This window comes from Macaca nemestrina, chromosome 19 (assembly GCF_043159975.1).
Source record: "Macaca nemestrina isolate mMacNem1 chromosome 19, mMacNem.hap1, whole genome shotgun sequence".
Taxonomy (NCBI): domain Eukaryota; kingdom Metazoa; phylum Chordata; class Mammalia; order Primates; family Cercopithecidae; genus Macaca; species Macaca nemestrina.
The window spans coordinates 74191906-74212905 of NC_092143.1; the positions used below are offsets into that span (position 1 = coordinate 74191906).

Below are 21000 nucleotides of genomic sequence, written 5' to 3' on the forward strand. Positions count from 1 at the left end.
CAGTGTCCAGTTGGAATGGGGAGCAAGTTTGGCAGTGGGGATGTTGACCCAGTTGTCCCCTGTATTGTGCCGCCATTTGGCCAGCCTGTCCAAGGATACGACACCCAGTAGACACTACAGAGAGATAAAGAAACACTGTAGTAACCTGGGATTGTCCTAAAACAGACTTTTATACTTGAACAAGGAGACTCTATGTGGATTCAGCGTTTGTGCTCTGGAATACACCAAAGCTACACTGAGAGAACGTAACCAGTCCCAAAGACAATTTCAAAGAACAGTAACAATATAAAGGGTAGTTGGGAGTAGGTATTTGACAGTGCTTATTTGATATTGTTTCTCAGAGTTGCAAACTGGAATGTAGAAACCACCAGCATCAGATACCTAGAAAGTTGTTATGACCTTCTTGTTCATGAATCTTCTAGCCAGCTTCCTTTCCCGTGTAAGAGGTGACAAAACATGGAACCCTAGAATGTGTGAGGAAGCTTGGACGTTAGGTATAAAAAAAAACATTTGTGGCTGGGCACGGTGGCTCAGGCCTGTGATCCCAGCACTTTCGGAGGCTGAGGTAGGTGGATTGCCTGAGGTCAGGAGTTTGAGACCAGCTGGACAACATGATGAAACTCTGTCTTAACTAAAAATACAAAAATTAGCAGGGTGTTGTGGCATGCGCCTGAAATCCCAGCTACTCAGAGGCTGAGGCAGGAGAATCGCTTGAACTCAGGAGGCAGAGGTTGCAGTGAGCCGAGATCACACCACTGCACTCTAGCCTGGGCGACAGAGCAAGATTCTGTCTCAAAAAGACAAAAGAAAAGCATTTGCAGGCTCTCTGTCTAGTGCCTCTTCCTGTCCTGCAAAGGCTAGTAAGTCTGGGGTGTGTGTAGTTTATTCTCATGCTTGTGTTTTTTAAGAAAAGTGAGTGGTAAATAAATGGCTTAAGATTTATAATAAGGGTGGGCTGGGTGGCTCATGCCTATAATACCAGCACTTTGGGAAGCCAAGGGGGGCGGATAACCTGAGGTCAGGAGCTCGAGACCAGCTTGGCCAACATGGTGAAAACCCGTCTCTACTAAAAATACAAAAATTAGCGGGGCATGGTGGCAAACCCCTGTAATCCAACTACTCAGGAGGCTGAGGCAGGAGAATCGCTTGAACTTGGGAGGCGGAGGCTACAGTGAGCTGAGTTCGTCCCGTTGCACTCCAGCCTGTGCGACAGAGCAAGACTTTGTCTCAAAACAACACCACCACCAAAAAGATTTATAATGAAATCAAATAAAATTTGATAGTCTTTTTAAAAAAATCTCACTCAGAATTTATCCTAAGTAAATCATTATGGATAAGCACAAATATATTTTTACAAAGATGTTTATTTTGATACTACTTATAGAGGTTAAAATTTTGTAGCACTCTAGATGTGCAGCATGGTTTTGTTTGTTTTTTGTTGTTGTTGTTGTTGTTCATTTGTTTGTTTTGAGATGGAGTCTCGGTCTGTGGCCTGGTCTGGAGTGCAGTGGCGCGATCTCAGCTCACTGCAACCTCTGCTTCCCGGGTTCAAGCTATTCTCCAGCCTCAGCTTCCTGAGCAGCTGGGATTGCAGCTGTGCACCACCACATCCAGCTAATTTTTGTATTTTTAGTAGAGGAGGGGTTTCGCCATGTTGGCCAGACTGATTTCAAACTCCTGACCTCAGGTGATCCACCCGCCTCAGTCTCCCAAAGTGCTGGGATTACAAGCATGGACCACCGCTCCCGGCCTGTTTGTTAACTAAATTCTACTACATCCGGAGAAATATTTCACTACATGGAAACGTTTATGATACGCTGTTAGATTAAAAAAGTATATCACAACTCAACATGTAAAGTATAATCCCATTTGTGTTTATATATCTATTATTGTCTATATAACTGCTATTTTAAATTTATCTAGCTACCTATTCATGTATATATCTATCGTTATTGAGATCACATAAAACAAAAATAGATAATTCCAATTATTCATTTCTCACTAATGGAATTATTAAGAAATATGCTATATTTCTTCTTTTTGTTCACTGTTTTCTGAATGTTCTACAATTAGCATGTATCACTTTTGGAATAGTAAAACCGTTATTCTGGCCGGGTGCAGTGGTTCACGCCTATAATCCCAGCACTTTGGGAGGCCAAAGTAGGAAGGTCCCTGGAGCCCAGGAGTTCAAGAGCAGCCTGGGCAACAAAGGAAGACTCCATCTCTACAAAAAAAGTGGGGAGTTATTCTTAACAGCTTTCTGTTAGTTAAGCTAAAGGCAGAGAGACAAAACATATAGGGCTTACATATGATAGAAGTTGTTTCTTTTGGCCGGGCGCGGTGGCTCAAGCCTGTAATCCCAGCACTTTGGGAGGCCGAGATGGGCGGATCACGAGGTCAGGAGATCGAGACCATCCTGGCTAACACGGTGAAACCCCGTCTCTACTAAGAAATACAAAAAATAGCCGGGCGAGGTGGCGGGCGCCTGTAGTCCCAGCTACTCAGGAGGCTGAGGCCGGAGAATGGCGTGAACCCGGAAGGCGGAGCTTGCAGTGAGCTGAGATCCGGCCACTGTACTCCAGCCTGGGCTACGGAGCGAGACTCCGTCTCAAAAAAAAAAAAAAAAAAAAAGTTGTTTCTTTTTTCCTCTCCCCAAATTATCTGTCGGTGCAAGGGCCCAGTGTTACAGTGAAGCTGTACTCCACAAAGTTACTCAGGGGTCCTGATTTTGTGCTGCTGTTATCTAGGTTGGTGTCTTTTCCACGTGGTAGAAGCTGGCTAACCTCCACTTCCACATTCCAGCCCAAGGAAAAGTCCAAGGTAGGTAGATATTTCTTTAAGGGGATGACCTAGAAGGTACACACTTTGTTTTCACGCACCATTGGCTTGAACCTAGTCACGTGACCACATCAGTCAAGAAGGCAGGCTGGGATCTACAGTCTCCAGCTGTCAGCCATATGCAGTTGTCCCTTGGTATCCACGGGGAATTGATTCCAGGATGCTACCTCAGAAACTAAAATGTGCAAATGCTCAAGTTCATTATATAAAATGACATAGTAGTTGCATATAACCTGTGCATATCCGCCTGCATACTTGTAATCATCTTTAGATTACTTATAGTATCTAATATAATGTGAATGCTATACAAATAGTTGTTATACCATATTATTCAGTACAGATGCAACTATAGTAGGCCTAACTACATTTTCTATCCACAGTTGGTTGAATCTGCACATACAGAACCCTTGGAAACCCAGGGCCAACTGTGTGTGTGTGTGTGTGTGTGTGTGTGTGTATGTGTATTCAGCTAAAATTTAGGGGGAAGGGATTATTACTAAAGATGATTAGGAATAGTGAGAGATGGACTCATTGGACTCTTACTTAGATATTAAAAATTTAGGCTGGGCTCACGCCTGTAATCCCAGTACTTTGGGAGGCCAAGGTGAGCGAATCACCTGAGGTCAGGAGTTTGAGACTAACCTGGCCAACATGGTGAAAACCCATCTCTACTAAAAATTCAACAATTAGATGGGCATGATGGAAGGTGCCTGTAATCTCATCTACTCAGGAGACTGAGGCAGGAGAATCACTTGAACCTGGGAGGCCAAGGTTGCAGTGAGCTGAGATCGTGCCATTATACTCCAGCTTAAGTGACAAGAGCAAAACTCCATCTCAAAAAAAATTAAAAAATAAATTAAAATGTACAATAGTTATAATACTGTGATTTTGGCACACGAATAAATAAAAAAGGACAACCATAAATACACTGGAACTCATATAAGATTAAAGCATATAAATTAAGATGGAGGAAAATAAACTCAATAATGTTGAGAGAATTGAAAAACCATTTGGAAAAAACAAAGTTAGATTAAATGACAAAATTCATTCCACATAAAGACTTAACTTTCTGTAGGGAAATATAGATGAAAATGGCAACCAGATTTTGACCTCTGCTTTAGTTGGTTCCCCATGCCACAAATTTCTGGACCTTATTGAGAATAATTATCTTTTCCTTGACCTTCGGCAACCAGAACTGCAAACCATACACCACATATAGAAGACATCATGCTTGTATTAGGTCAGGAGAATGCTTTATATTTTTTTTGTGTTTGTTGGTTAGTTGGTTTTTTCTTTACTTTCTTATGAAGCGTCTTTTTTATGTTGATCTTCTTATTGTTGATCTTCTTTATTGATAGATAAAATGCACAAAACTCATAATCCACATAGTGACTTCTAATTCCCATCAAGGGACTACCCTAGATGCGTATCTGATTCTGTATGCTCCATATAAACATTAGTCTCCCACTCAACAAGAAAAGAGCAAGCTGGGCACGGTAGCTCACGCCTGTAATCCCAGCACTGTGGGAGGCCGAGGCGGGTGGATCACCTGAGGTCAGGCATTCAAGACCAGCCTGGCCAACATGGTGAAAACCCTCCTCTACTAAAAATACGAAAATTAGCAGGGCATAGTGGCGCCTGCCTGTAATCCCAGCTACTCAGGAGACTGAGGCAGGAGAATCACTTGAACCTGGGAGGCAGAGGTTGCAGTGAACCGAGATCATGCCATTGTACTCCAAACTGGGCAACAGAGCAAGACTCCATCTCAAAAAAACAAAAAAAAAAGAAAAAGAAAAAAGAAAGTAACCTGATTTAAGCATGGGTAAAGGACTTGACATTTCTCCAAAGATAAAATACAAATGGCCAACAAACATAAAAAGATGTTCAATATCAATAATCATTAGAGAAATGCAAATCGAAACCACAATAAGATACCACCTCACACCCATTAGAATAACTACTATCAAATAAATATATAAATAAGCCCTGGCACGGTGGCTCATGCCTGTAATCCCAGCTCTGGGAGGCTGAGGTGGGAGGATTGCCTGAGGTCAGGAAGTTTTGAGACCAGCTTGGTCAACATGGTGAAACTCCATCTCTACTAAAATACTAAAAATGCAAAAAATAGCCAGGTGTGGTGGCACGCCTCTATAATCCCAGCAACTCAGGAGGCTGAGGTGAGAGAATTGCTTGAACCTGGGAGACCGAGGCTGCAGCGAGCCAAGATCATGCCACTGCACTCCAGCCTGGGCAACAGAGTGAGACTCTGTCTCAAAAAAAAAACACAAAAAACATACATACATACATACATACATAAAATAAGTGTTGATGAGGATGTAAAGAAATTGAAAGCCCTGTGCATTGGTGGTGGGAATCTAAAATGGTGCAGCCACTATAGAAAGCAATATGGTGGTTCCTCAAAAAATTAATAAATATAGAATTACCATATAATCTAGCAATTCCACTTCTAGGTATGTTTCTAAAAGAATGAAAGCAGGGCCTCGAAGAGATGTTTGCATACCCATGCTCATAGCAGCATTATTCACCATAGCCAAGGTGTGGAAGCAACCCAAATGTTCATCAATGAATTAATGGATAAACAAAATGTGATGTAAATATATAATGGAATCTTACTCAGTCTTGAAAAGAAGGAAATCCTGTCACATGCTATAACATGGATAAATCTTGAGGATATTATGCTAAGTGAAATAAGCCAGTCACAAAAAGACAAGTCCTATATGATTTAACTCATATAACGTGTTTAAAATAGTCAAATTTATAGAGACAGAAAGTAAAATAGTAGTTACCAGGGGCTTGGGAGAGGTAGAAATAGGAATTGTTGTTTAATGGGTATAAAGTTTCAATTTTGCAAGATTAAAAATGGCAGAGATCCCTGAATGTAATTAATGCTACAGAACTATACACTTAAAAATAGTTAAGATGGTAAATTTTGTATGTGTTTTTTACTACAATTTTTTTTTTTTTTTTTTTTTTTTTTTCAGACAGAGTCTCGCTCTGTCACCCAGGCTGGAGTGCAGTTGTGCAATCTCGGCTTACTGCAAATTTTGTCTCCCAGGTTCACGCCATTCTCCTGCCTCAGCCTCCCAAGTAACTGGGACTACAGGTACCCACCACCATGCCCAGCTAATTTTTTGTATTTTTAGTAGAGATGGAGTTTCACAGTGTTAGCCAGGGTGGTCTCGATCTCCTGACCTCATGGTCCACCCACCTCGGCCTCCCAAAGTGCTGGGATTGCAAGCATGATCCACCGCGCCCTGCCTTTACTACAGTTTTTTTAAAAGTTTGAGAAGGCTGGGCAACAAAGTGAGACCTCATCTCTACATTTTTTTTTTTAATTACCTGGGCAAGGTGGCGTTCATCTGTAGTCCCAGCTACTTGGGAGGCTGAGGTGGGAGGATCACTTGAGCCTGGGAGTTTGAGGCTACGATGAGCTATGATCACACCACTGCAGGATATCCAAGAACTGTGGGATAATTACAAAAGGTGTAACATACGCATAATTAGAGTTCCTGAAGGAGAAACAAAGGAAATTTTTTCAGTAATAATAGCTAAAATTTTCCAAAATTAACAAAAGACACTAAATCACAGATCCAAGAAGTTAAGATAATACCATGCAGGATAAATAACAAAAATTCTGCACTTGGGTGTATCATATTCAAACTACATAAAGTCAAAGACAAGAAGAAAACCGAGAAAGAAGCCAGAGGGTGAGGAAAACCACTTTATGTATAGAGGAATAAGAAAAAGAATTGAGGCCGGCATGGTGGCTTACGCCTGTAACCCCAGCATTTGGGAGGCTGAAGTGGGCAAATCATTTGAGGTCAGGAGTTTGAGACTAGCCTGGCCAACATGGTGAAATCCCATCTCTACTAAAAATACAAAAATTAGCCAGGTGTGGTGGTATGCATCTGTAATCCCAGCTACTCAGGAGGCTGAGGCAGGAGAATTGCTGGAACCAGGGACACAGAGGTTGCAGTGAGCCATTGCACTTCAGCCTAGGCCACAAGAGCAAAAAAAGAATAAGAATTGCATTGGCCTTCTCTTCAGAAATCATGCAAGCAAGAAGACAGTGGAATAAAATATTTAAAACATTGAAAGAAAAAAACAGCAACCTAGAATTCTGTATCCAGTAAAATTATCCTTCAGAATGTATCTCCCATAGACTTGCCTTGCAAGAAATGCTAAAAGAAGTTCTTCAGAGAGAAGGAAAGTGTTATAGGTCAGAAACTTGCATCTGTGTAAAAAGAAGTGTTTGAGGGCTGGGTGCAGTTGCTCATGCCTGTAATCCCAGCATTTTGGGAGGCTGAGGCGGGTGGATCACCTGAAGTCAGGAGTTCAAGACCTGCCTGGCCAACATAGTGAAACCCCGTCTCTACCAAAAATACAAAAAGTTAGCAGGGCGTGGTGGCAGGAGCCTGTAATCCCAGTTACTGGGGAGGCTGAGGGAGGAGAATTGCTGGAACCCAGGAGGTGGAGGTTACAGTGAGCTGAGATCATGCTGTTGTACTCCAGTCTGTGTGACTGAGTGAGACTCTGTCTCAAAAAAAAAAAAAAGTATTTGAGAAATAAAGCACTGAGAAATAAAGGTTAAAATAACATGTTTTAGTTTTGTTATTCTTAACTGATCTAACAAAAAACAGTTTGTTCAAAATAATAGCAACAATATATTGGATGATTACAGCTTATGGATTAGTGAAATATATGACAACAACGTTATAAGGGATGGGAGGGAAGAATTGGAAATACTATGTTATAAGGTATGTGTACCACCCATGAATTTGTAGAATGTTATTTGAAAGTGGACATATATTATTTGTAAATATATATTGCAAACTCTAGGACAATGACTGAAAACATTTTTAAAGTGTAATTGATACACAAAGAAAGAAGAAAAAATGGAATCATGTAAATGCTCAATTAAAACCAAACAAGTGGTAAGGCACAGTGGCTCAAGTCTGTAATCCCAGCATTTCAGGAGGACAAGGTGGGTGGATCACTTGAGGTCAGGCAGAGTTTGAGACCATCCTGGCCAACACGGTGAAACCCCATTTCTACTAAAAATACAAAAATTAGCCCTGTGTGATGGTGGGTGCCTGTAATCGCAGCTACTCAGGAGGCTGAGGCAAAAGAATTGCTTAAACCCAGGAGGTGGAGGTTGCAGTGAGCCAAGATTGCGCCACTGTACAGGATCCAGCCTGGGTGACAGAGTGAGACCCCCTCTCAAAAAAATAATATTGCCGGGTGTGGTGACTCAAGCCTGTAATCCCAGCACTCTGGGAGGCTGAGGCGGGCAGATCACGAGGTCAGGAGATCAAGACCATCTTGGCTAACGCGGTGAGACACCGTCTCTACTAAAAATACATAAAAATTAGCCAGGCGTGGTGGCAGGCACCTGTAGTCCCAGCTACTCGGGAGGCTGAGACAGGAGAAAGGCGTGAACCTGGGAGGTGGAGTTTGTAGTGAGCCAAGATCGTGCCACTGCATTCCAGCCTGGGCGACAGAGTGAGACTCTGTCTCAAAAAATAATATTAATAGGCCGGGCGCGGTGGCTCAAGCCTGTAATCCCAGCACTTTGGGAGGCCGAGGCGGGCGGATCACAAGGTCAGGAGATCGAGACCACAGTGAAACCCCGTCTCTACTAAAAATACAAAAAATTAGCCGGGCGCGGTGGCGGGCGCCTGTAGTCCCAGCTACTCAGGAGGCTGAGGCAGGAGAATGGCGGGAACCCGGGAGGCGGAGCTTGCAGTGAGCCGAGATCGCGCCACTGCACTCCAGCCTGGGCAACAGCGTGAGACTCCGTCTCAAAAAAAAAAATAATAATAATAATAATAATAATAATAATATTAATAAAACCAAACAAGACAGGCTGGGTACGGTGGCTCACACCTGTAATCCCAGCACTTTGGGAAGCCAAGGTGGGCAAATCACGAGGTCAGAAGTTCGAGACCAGCCTGACCAACATGGTGAAACCCGTTTAGTAGAGTACTAAAAATACAAAAAAAAATTAGCCAGGTGTGGAGGCACACACCTGTAATCCCAGCTACTCAGGAGACTGAGGCAGGAGAATTGCTTGAACCCAGGAGGCAGAGGTTGTGGTAAGCCAAGATCACACCACTGCACTCCAGCCTGGATGACAGAGCAAGACTCTGTCTCAAAAAAAAAAAAAAAAAAAAAAAACGAAAGAAAAAGTGTGGAAAACAAAAAGGAAACAAAGAATAAGAGCAATTAAATAAAATAAACTACAATTAAGGTACATGTTAATCCAACTATATCAATGATCACTGTAAATGTGAATGATCTAAATACATTAATTAAAAGACAGAGACTATCAGAGTGGATAAAATAACACCACCCAACTATATGTTGTTTACAAGAAACTCACTTTAAATATGCAGACACAGACGAAAAGTAAAAGGATGAATAAAGGTATGCCACACTAACACTAATCAAAAGAAAGCTATGGTAGCTATATTAATTTCAGACAAATTATCTCCTGCAATATCTTGGAAGACAGTTCACATGTCAGTCAGGCCCTTAGCCCTTAGTTCTAGAAAGGGTTTTTGAGAAATATCAATGTTTATGTATTTTGACTGCTTTTTGCTGCTTTTAGCCAAGTTCTGTGAGATTGATGAACCAAGGCAAGAATTAGTCAGTTGGAAAGCAGACTGGAATGGAATACATTTCCTCACAGGAGGATTTGTAAAGGCTTCTCAGGTGTTTTTTACCAAACCAGACAATGAGAGCCGGCCAGAATGATAAAGCTGCCTTCCAGTCCAAGGATATTGCTTTATACAGCCTCAGAGTATCCATCATAATATTGCAAGTGTGGAGTTCATGCCATATACCAGCTAGTGAGTAAAAGAGGAGAGTCTTCAGTCTTAAGAACTTTTTCCAAGGCTGGGCGTGGTGGCTCACACCTGTAATCCCAGCACTTTTCAAGGCCGAGGTGGGTGGATCACAAGCTCACGAGTTTGAGACCAGCCTGACCAACATGGTGAAAGCTCACGTCTACTAAAAATACAAAAATTAGCTTGGTGTGGTGGTGCACGCCTGTAATCCCAGCTACTCAGGAGGCTGAGGCAGGAGAATCGCTTGAATCTGGGAGGCAGAGGTTGCAATGACAGAGATTGCACCACGGCACTCCAGCCTGGGTGACAGAGCAAGACTCTGTCTCCAAAAAAAAAAAAAAAAAAAAAAGAACTCTTTCCAGAAAAGATCTATGGCTGTGGTTACTTGCCCAAAGAACTGAATGGAAGAAAATACATCAGAAGTAGATTGATAATTCACAAGACTGGCCTTTAATAATCTGTAGCTCTTCAACTTCTAAAGCATCCCCTGGAGCCACTCAAACAGAACCTACACGAGAGCATAGTCTTCAATGTCACTTCAGATGTGGCTATGGAGGATAACTAATGGAAGAACCTTCTAGAGGCAAAGCCAAGAGCCAGAAAGGACAATGAGCAAGGAGTTTTCTTGACAGAATCAGGATCAAATGTACTTGGCAATAGTACGTTGGTAAATCTGCAATTTAAGCTCAGTAGGAATTTTATCATTATAGTAGTCCAGTGATTGTTCTTTCCCTCCATTTCTTTTCTTTTCTGAAAGAGGACTTTTATTAAGCAATTCCTTATTCACCACTATCTTTTTGGTGGGTGGAGGTGGGAAGACAGATAACTTGTCTTTTAGAAGATGCTCACCTGAGTCATCGGTTGTCCTGGTGAAGAGGACTTAATATCACTGAGATCCTAGATTTTGAACTGAATGCAGTAGCTGGATGGAACACTGCATTATTTTACTTGGAAGGGAGAAAAGTATGTTTTATATATAGAAAAAAGAAGGGGGAACATGAATATTTGGGTAACCAGGAGTGGACTATAACAGAGACTGCTGGTTGTCTCACATGTGCTCTCTCTTTCTCTAGCACATGGCTATTCAACCGAAGGCTATATTTCTTTTGGTATTATTATTATTATTATTATTATTAAGATGGAGTCTCGCTCTTGTCGCCCAGACTGGAGTGCAATGGCGCAATCTTGGCTCACTGCAACCTCCACCTCCCAAATTCTCTTTATTGAGAATTTCAGGTTCAAGAAATTCTCCTGCGTCAGCCTCCCAAGTAGCTGGGATTACAGGCGCCCGCCACCACACTCAGCTAATTTTTGTATTTTTAGTAGAGACAGGGTTTCACCATGTTGGCCAGGCTAGTCTCAAACTCCTGACCTCAAATGATCTGCCCGCCTCAGCCTCCTAAAGTGCTGGGATTACAGGCATGAGTCACCGCGCCCAGCCCAAAGGCTGTATTTCTTACACTCCTTAGCAGGTGAGTTTGACAGTGTGACTTGGTTCTAGTCAATGGGATGTGAGGAGAAATTATATACAGTCATGTACGTCATAACATTTTGGTCAATGACAGACTATGTATATGATGGAGGTCCCATAAGATTATAAGGGAGCTGAAAAATTCCTGTTGTCTTGTGACGTCAAAGCTGTCCTAACTTTGTGGTGCAACAGATTATTCACATGTTTGTGGTGATGCTGATGCTGGTGTGAACAAACCTACTGTACTTGATGTCCTAGCACTTGATAATAAATGACTAAGTTACCTGTTTTATGAGTTTACTATACTATATATATACATGTATACATATATATAAAATTATTATTTTTTTTGAGACGGAGTTTGGCTCTTGTTGCCCCAGGCTGGAGTATAATGGCGTGATCTTGGCTCACTGCAACCTCCACCTCCCAGGTGCAAGTGATTCTCCTGCCTCAGCCTCCCGAGTAGCTGGGATTACAGGCATGCACCACCACACCTAGGTAATTTTGTATTTTTAATTGAGATGGGGTTTCTCCATGTTGGCCATTCTGGTCTCAAACTCCCGACCTCAGGTGATCCGCCCGTCTCAGCCTCCTAAAGTGTTGAGATTACAGGTGTGAGCCACCGCACCCATCTATACTATATTTTTAATTGTTATTTTAGAGTGTACTCTTTCTGTTTATTTAAAAAAAAAATTAAGTGTAAAGCAACCTCAGGCAGGTCCTTCAGGAGGTATTGCAACAGACGGCATTGTTACCATAGAAGTTGAACACTCCATAAGTGTTATCGCCCCGAAGACCTCCCAGTGGGAAAGATATAAAAGTGAAAAACAGTGATATTGGCCGGGCACAGTGGCTCACGTCTGAAATCCCAGCACTTTGGGAGGCAGAGGTGAGCAAATCACTTGAGGTCAGGAGTTCGAGAGTAGCCTGGCCAACGTGGTGAAACCCCGTCTCTATTAGAAATATAAAAAGTAACTGGGCATGGAGGTGGTCATCTGTAATCCCAGCTACTCAGGAGGCTGAAGCAGGAGAATTGCTTGAACCTGAGAGGCGGAGCTTGCAGTGAGCTGAGATCCGGCCACTGCACTCCAGCCTGGGCTACAGAGCGAGACTCCGTCTCAAAAACAAAACAAAACAAAACAAAACAAAAAAAATACACCTGCCCTACTTTCTTCCTCTCTTTCCAGTGGCCTAAAGGTTGAGAGGTAGAGAGAGCTAAAGCAGCTGTCTTAAACTAAAGAGGGCAGCCACAACGGAGTGACAATACAGAAGGGGTCTGCATCACCAACATCGTGGAACTGCTGTAGCCCTGGAGTGCTTATGTTCACACTGTGACACAGACACAAGTCACATTCTTCCATGTGTATTTGGGTCTATGTGAGAGCAACTCAAGCTGTGACCTACTTAATGTAGGTTTATGATCAAGCACATATCTCATTGTATTGTAGCTATTTCTCTAATTATGATTATTTTTTAAGTAATCATCATTAATAATATCAGCAAAGTACGTTTTTTTTTGTTTTGATGTCAGATGAGTAATGTGCCAAGGTTTGAGGGAGGCATATCTGTGTGAAAACCCAATCATCATGTTTATAAACTACAAAGAATCACATGCAGTTAAGTTTTTACTGTAATCCAAGGGTGGGAAGTTCAGCCACGCCTTGCAGGATCTGGAACAGCAAATAGAGAAGCCATCAGTAACTGAGGTCATTCTCATATCAGCTTCTGCAAACCAGATTTCCCCCCTGTGACATTGTGAAATACAACTTGGTCTTCTACCCATTTCCTGGCAAGCAACTTCTAAAATCCTTGGAATCTCCATGTATGCTAATGAGTTGACCTTTGGGTGGGTGGGTGGGAGCTCCTGGATAGCCCCAGGATAGTGGTTGTCATATGATTAGAGGGTAGGGACTTTCAGCCGCACCCCCAGCCTCGGGGAGGAGAGAGTAGCTGAAGTTTGAGTTGTTCACCGATGGCCAATGATGTAATCAATCATGCCTACTTAATGACCCCGCCATAAAGCCCCCAAAGGACGGAGGTTGGAGAGCTTCTGAATTGCTTAACACTTGGAGGTGTTGGGAGGGTGATGTGCCTGGAGCGGGCACGGAAGCTCTGCACCCCTTCCCCATACCTTGCCCTTTGCATCTCTTCCATCTGGCTGTTCATCTGTATCCTTTCTAAAATCCTTTATAATAAACAGGTAAACTTAAGTAAGTGTTTCCCAAAGGTCTGTGAGCTGCTCTAGCAAATTAATCAAACCTGTGGAAGGGGTATGGGAACCCTGATGTATAGCCAGTTGGTCAGAAGTATTGGTGTCAACCTGCTATTTGTGACGTCTGAAGTGGAGCTGTCTTGTGGGACTGAACTCTCAACCCATGAGATTTGATGTTACCTTCAGGTAGATGGTGTCAGAACTGAACTGAATTCTAGAGGATGAAACTGCCTTTGCAAAATTATGACAGCAAGAGAAATCTGACATGGCTAACTCCATCTTGCTTCTACCCTCACAGACTGGCTGTCCTTGCTCATACCTGGGCATAGGCCAAGCTAACCATGGGAGAAATTTAGTTTATAGTTTACGTGATGATAGCCCTTTCCAAAAACTAAACTACCCTTGTAAAACTGATGAACAGCATGAAGTTAGGAGGATGAGAGGGGCCTGAATTCTACTAAGATGTGGGCGTAGTTAAATAATTACCAGCCATTATTCCAAAAGTCACAAGGTTTGCAACTTCCCCAATTAATCCTGTAAATAACATCACTATTGTAGAGCCTAGGATTGACCTTCTGGGATGTCTTTTCAGGCTTTTGCATTTCTAAGTACTGGATGGCCCCACCCAGACCAGTGACTCCTCTCGTGGGTCCCACCCAGAAGCCAACTTAGCATACAAGGACAGTTTTCCACACCCTTAGGATTGCATCCCCAGACAATCAGTGTGGCCCCTTCCCTAGCCTCCTGCCTACCAAACTATCCTTGAAAAACCCCTAACCTCCAAGCATTCTGGGATATTGATTTGGGTGATGACTGTCTCCTGCTTAGTGCCAGCCTCGTGTCAACTAAACTCTTTCTTGACTGCAATGCCGTGGGCTCAGTGGATTGAGTCTGTGCAGGAAGAACCCATCAGGCAGTTACAAGGACATCCAACTGGGGTATGCTGGAGAATCTGTTGCAGTTGATTGCTTGCTTGGTGTGTGAGGAAACCCGCACCCTCCCCCTGCCCTGCCCTGCCCCCACATTTGGTCACAGCATCAGCCTATGTTGTGAGAGTATAGTAGGAGAAAGTGTTTTTACATATATCCTTTTATCTATTTTGTTTGGTATATGGCCATGTATAAGTGAGCAGGCCCCAACTTTGAATTTCCTGAGACACACTAAGATCTTAGCCCTAATCTCAGGCCCAGTTCTGGCTTGGGTCTTTTTTTTTTTTTTTTTTTTTTTGAGACAGAGTCTTGCTCTATCGCCTAGGCTGGAATGCAGTGACACAGTCTTGGCTCACTGCAACGCCCTCTTCCTGGGCTCAAACAATTCTCACACCTCAGCCTCCCAAGTTGCTGGGACTACAGATGTATACTACCACACCTGGCTGATTTTTGTATTTTGTATAGAGATGGAGTTTCACCATGTTGCCTAGGCTGCTCTCAAACTCCTGACCTCCAGTGATCCGCCTGCCTCTGCCTCCCAAAGTGCTGGGATTACAGGCATGAGCCACTGCCCCTGACCCAGCTAGGGTCCACTTATTCAATCAACCCATAGACTCATAATGGAGAAGGTTCTCAGAAAAGACTGGTGTTAGCTGTTCAGATAACCTATGGGCCTAATATATGTCTGTCTTCCATATTCTATTTTGTTCACTAAGACTGGAGAAAGAAGCAGGAATTCCCATTCATTGCTAGTAGAAATGCAAGTTGGTACAACCTTTGTGAAGTGGAATTTGGCAATATCTAACAAAGCCACACGTTTATTTATTTGACATGAGAATCACACTTTTAGGAAGTCATTCTGAGGATACAGCTTCAATAATATGAAAATACATGTGAACAAGATTGTTCTTTGTAGCACTGTTTAGAATTTCAGTCCAAATGCCAGAGAAAGTAATTAAACCATGGTACATCCAAACAATGGGGTCCTATGCAACAATAAAAAAATTAATAAGGATGGCCGGCGCAGTGGCTCACGCCTGTAATCCCAGCACTTTGGGAGCCCGAGGCGGGCAGATCATGAGGTCAGGAGATCGAGACCATCCTGGCTAACACGGTGAAACCCCATCTCTACTAAAAATACAAAAAATTAGCCGGGCATGGTGGCAGGCAACTGTAGTCCCAGCTACTTGGGGGCTGAGGCAGGAGAATGGCATGAACCTGGGAGGCGGAGCTTGCAGTGAGCGGAGATCACGCCACTGCACTCCAGCCTGGGCGACAGAGCGAGACTCCGTCTCAAAAAAAAAATAAATAAATAAAAAATTGATGAGGATGATCTCTATAAACTGATATGGAGTGATTTCCAGAATATATTCTCTTTTTTTTTCCTTGAGATCAAGCCTTGCTCAGTGCAGTGGCACAATTTTGGACACTGCAACCTCCGCCCCACCAGGTTCAAGCGATTCTCCTGCCTTAACCTCCCGAGTAGCTGGGACTACAGATGTGCACCACCACACCTGGCTAAGTTTTGTATTTTTAATAGAGATGGGGTTTCCCAGGTTGGCCAGGCTGGTCTCCAACTCTTGACCTCAAGTGATCCGCCTGCCTCAGCCTCCCAGAGCTCTAGGATTACAGGTGTGAGCCACCGCACCGGACCCAGAATATATTCTTTTTTTTTTTTTTTTTTGAGACAGAGTTTCCCTCTGTCACCCAGGCTGGAGTGCAGTGGCAGGCTCTCAGCTTACTGCAACCTCCGCCTCCTGGGTTCAAGCAATTCTCCTGTCTCAGTCACCCGAGTAACTGGGATTACAGGCACCTGCTACCACACCTGGCTAATTTTTATATTTTTAGTAGAGACAGGTTTTCGACATGTTGGCCAGGATGGTCTCGAACTCCTGACCTCAGGTGATGCGCCTGCCTGGGCCTCCCAAAGTGCTGGGATTATAGGTGTGAACCACCACACCCGGCCTCAGAATATATTCTTAAGTGAAGGAAGGAAAATGCCAAAAACAATCTATGGCTGCCATTCTCAAAATGTAGTGCCCATACCCCTGGAGGTACCTGAGGCACTTTTGGGTGGCCCATGAGGTCAGAACTATTTTCCAAATAATGCATTGTTTGCCTTTTTCACCGTGCTGACATTTGCATTGTTGATGTGGAACAGGTGCACATAAAACTGCTAGCTCTTCACAAATCGAAGCCATGGTGAGCGCTCGCTCTCCACTGCCACACTCTGGGGCCTGGGGGGAGGGAGAGACAGTTTTACTTAAGAATGTCCTTGATGAAGCAGTAAAAATCGGCAATTTTATCAAAACTTGACCCTGAGTTCACATCTTTTTACTATTCTGTGTGACCAAATGGGAGGTTCCGAAGAGCACTTCTCATGTGCATGGAGTATGATAGTGATCTTGTGGAACAGTGTTTCTGCAGTTGTTTGAGTTGCAAGATGAGGTAGCCATTTTTTCATGAACATCATTTTTAATTTTTTAATTAAAATTTTTTAAAAATTATTTTGGCCTGGTGTGGTGGCAGCTCATGCCTGTAATCCGAGCACTTTAGGAGGCCGAGGTGGGCAGATCATGAGGTCAGGAGATTGAGACCATCCTGGCCAACATGGCGAAACCCCGTCTCCACTAAAATACAAAAAAATTAGCCGGGCATGGTGGCACACGCCTGTAGTCCCAACTATTCAGGAGGCTGAGGCAGGGGAATCACTTGAACCCGGGAGAGCCAAAATCACACCACTGTACTCCAGCTTGGGTGACAGAGCAAGATTTTGTCTCAAAAAAAAAATTTTATATATTTTATAGGCCATGCACGGTGGCTCACACTTGTGATCCTAGCACTTTGGGAGTCCGAGGTGGGCAGATTGCCTGAGCTCAGGAGTTCAAGACCAGCCTGGGCAACACGGTGAAACCCTGTGCCTACTAAAATACAAAAAAAAAAAAAAAATCAGCTGGGCATGGCAGCGTGCCCCTGTAGTCCCAAGCTACTCAGGAGGCTGAGGCAGGAGAATTGCTTGAACCCAGGAGGCAGAGATTAGAGTGAGCCAAGATCGCACCACTGCACTCCAGCCTGGGTGACAGAGCAAGACTCCGTCTCAAAAAAAAAAAAAAAAATTCATTTTATAGAGATGGGCCTTGCTCTGTTGCCCAGTGTAGAGTGTAGTGGTAGGATCATAGCTCATTGCAGCCTCAAACTCCTGGGCTCAATCAATTCTCCCCCCTCAGCCTCCTGAGTATTTGAGACTACAGGCACGTGCTACCATGCCCAACTAATTTTGTAATTTTTTTTGTAGAGACTGGGGTCTCGCTTTGTTTGCCCAGGCTGGTCTTGAACTTCTGGCTCAAACAATTCTCCTAAAGGCATTTCAGGCATGAGCCACCATGCCTAGCCTGTGGAACACCATTTCAATGTGAAACCAGAAAGGCAAACTACTGCTAGTTGGACGTGGGATTTCACAGTTATTTTCTCAACTATGAGTGAAGTAAGTCTAACATTTCAAGCAAAAAAAAAAAAAAAAAAATGGATAGTAAATGTTGCTAATGGAAAAATTCGAAAGTTAAATTTAAATTTAACTTGGAAAATCTCTCATCCACTGCCATGGGCTTTACAGAATCCTGATATCAACAGAGTCAGAGAAGATAGTAAATGAAACAACTTCTTTTATGTGCAATGAAATGTGTCAACATTTGGAAGATGTGTATACTTCAGTGAACCATTATTTTCCAAGTGACCAAAGCATGATGTTACAAAATCATGCGTGGTTAAAAAACACAATCAAAGTACAAGATAGGGCAATGCATTTTAATGTAACAGCACAAAAAAGTTTGTGAATGTGATTTCAGAATCCACATTGCAACTAACTTCTGAGAAACAATCACTATTGTGTTTTATTGTTTTCAAAGAGGAACAAACACAATTACCTTAAAAGACTGAGACTGGGCACAGTGGCTCACGCTTGTAATCGCAACACTTCGGGAGGCCAAGGTAGGTGGATCACCTGAGGTCAGGAGTTCGAGACCAGTCTGGCCAACATGGCAAAACCCCATCTCTACTAAAAATACAAAAAATTAACCAGGCGTGGTGGTGGGCACCTGCAATCCCAGATACTCGGGAGGCTGAGGCAGGATAATTGCTTGAACTTGGGAGGCGGAGGTTGCAGTGAGCTGAGATCATGCCATTGCACTCCAGCTGGGTGACAGAGTAAGACTCTGTCTCAACAAAAGAGAAAAGACTTAAAATACTCCTCCTTTTTCCAACTGCATATCTGTTTGATGCCAGGTTTTCTTTAGATGCTTTTACCAAAACACCGTATTTTAAGAGATTACTTGAGGAATTAGGTATGAGAATCCAACTGTCTTCTATTAAACCAAGCACTAAAGAGATATGCAGAAATATAAAATAATGTTATCCTTCTTTCTATATTTTTATTTGATAAAATGGAGTTTTTATTCATAAAAATGTGAAATGTTACTTATATTTACATGTCATGAATTTATATTATTATTTTACATGTATTTAATAAATAGGTATTTTTACAATTTCTCAGTTTTAGTTTTGTTTTGTTTTTTCTTTTTTTGAGATGAAGTCTTGCTCTGTCACCCAGGCTGGAGTGCAGTGGTGCAATCTTAGTTCACTGCAGCCTCCACCTGACATAGGCTCAAGCAAACCTCCCACCTCAGCCTCCCGAGTAGCTGGGACTACAGGACCATGCCACCACACCCGGTTAATTTTTTTTTTTTTTTTTGGTAGAGATAAGGTCTTGCCATGTTGCCCAGGCTGTTGTCAAACTTCTGAGCTCAACTTATCCTCCTGCCTCAGCCTCCCAAAGTGCTGGGATTACAGGCGTGAGCCACTGCACCCGGCTAGTTTTAGTGTCTAATGCGGTAAATATAATAGATATAGTTCACATAAACAAAAGCTTTTTGGCTCTTCAGTAGCTTTTAATAGGGTGAAGAGGTCCTGAGCCTAAAACAATCTGAGTCTTACTACTTACTGTATAATAACAAATATATACATGTCTGTATGATCTGAAATGACCGATTCCAGGGCTGGGGCAGGGAGAATATGATATGAACCTGGAACATTTTGCTATGCCAGAAAATAAGAAAACCCTCAAGGAGTGATGAAGGCAAGTCGAAAGGATAAGATGCCCAATTTGAGAGCTCCCACTGGCCAAATCCAAGATAATCTGAGCATTGAAATAAATTAATAATAGAAGGCCGGGCGTGGTGGCTCGCACTTTTAATCCCAGCACTTTGGGAGGCTGAGGCAGGCGGATAACCTGAGATCAGGAGTTCGAGACCAGCCTTGCCAACATAGTGAAACTCCATCTCTAGTAAAAATACAAGAATTAGTCGGGTGTAGTGGTGGATGCCAGTAATCCCAGCTATTCATGAGGCTGAGGCTTGAACCCAGGAGTGAGCCGAGATCGCGCCATTGCACTCCAGCCTGGGCGACAGGAGTGAGACTCTGTCTCCAAAAAAAAAAAAAATTAATTAATAATAGTAATGGATTTTTAACCTCATGAATAAAATAGGGCTCCACAAATCCATACTGATACAAATAAGCAAACAAACAAATGGAGAAGGAAAAGCTTTTCCATAGAGTAGAAAACCAACAAATGCAGAAGAAACGATGGATGATAAAACTAAGGGTAAAAGTTTGAGGAACAGGACATCTACCTTGTTTCAAAATAGGGAGCTATAATAACTTTATTATTATTTCAGGTGGAGAGGCCCGGCAGACACCACCTTTACCAAGTCATCAAAGTTAACATTACTAGTAAGGGGACAATCACACGTTAAAATCACATGCCACCTAATAAAATGTACTAAGGTCCGGGCGCTGTGACTCACACCTGTAATCCCAGCACTTTGGGAGGCCAAGGCAGGCAGATCATGAGGTCAAGAGATCAAGACTATCCTAGCCAACATAGCGAAACCCCATATCTACTAAAAATACAAAAATTAGCTGGACATGGTGTTGCGCACCTGTAGTCCTAGCTACTGGGGAAGCTGAGGCAGGAGAATCGCCTGAACCCAGGAGGTGGAGGCTGCAATGAGCCGAGATCGCGCCATTGCACTCCAAACTTGGTGACAGAACAAAACTCTGTCTTTAAAAAAAAAAAAAAAAAAAAAGCACTAAGAAGGCTAAGGAGGGCATAATATCAATTTTGTGATATATCTGTCAAAAATGCACAGCCTCAATCTTATCATGAGGAAACATAGGACTGCTAAAGTGAGGGATGTGCTATAAAATAACAGGCCTTTACTCTCAAAAATGCCAAGGTCGTGAATGACAAATACAGACCATTCCACATTAAAGGAGACTAAAAGGATATGCTTACTCAATACAATGCATGATCCTAGATTGGATCTTAGTCTGAAAATTTTTGCTTTCTTATGAAGGACATTATTTGACAACAAAAAATATGAATATGGTCAGTATACTAGGTAATAGCATTATATCAATGTTAATTTCCTAATTTTGATAATTGTAATACGTTCTCTTATGCATAAGAGAATGTCCTTGTTCTCAGGAAGTACACACTGAAGTATTTAGGGCACAAAGGGCAACATATCTGCAATTTACTCTCAAATGATTCAGGAATAAAAGACATATATGGGAAATGATTATATGTAGTGTGTGTGCCTGTGTTTGTCTATATGGAAAATAATG

General features: G+C 42.7%; 1 long non-coding RNA gene and 1 pseudogene across 2 annotated transcripts in view; one reads left to right on the plus strand and one right to left on the minus strand.

Annotated features, from left to right (window-relative positions):
- Window positions 1–21000, plus strand: part of LOC105478824 (uncharacterized) — a 39209-nt gene that overhangs the window by 6833 nt on the left and 11376 nt on the right. Inside the window, exons 1-2 of one of the 2 annotated variants that reach the window (XR_011617065.1) lie at window positions 465–860; window positions 2748–2820. This is a non-coding gene — a long non-coding RNA (uncharacterized lncRNA). Of the gene's footprint in view, window positions 1–464; window positions 861–2747; window positions 2821–21000 lie in introns of those variants that run through there. The other variant, XR_011617066.1, reaches the window with a different exon arrangement.
- LOC112426152 (small nucleolar RNA U13) lies at window positions 12704–12786 on the minus strand (annotated as a pseudogene).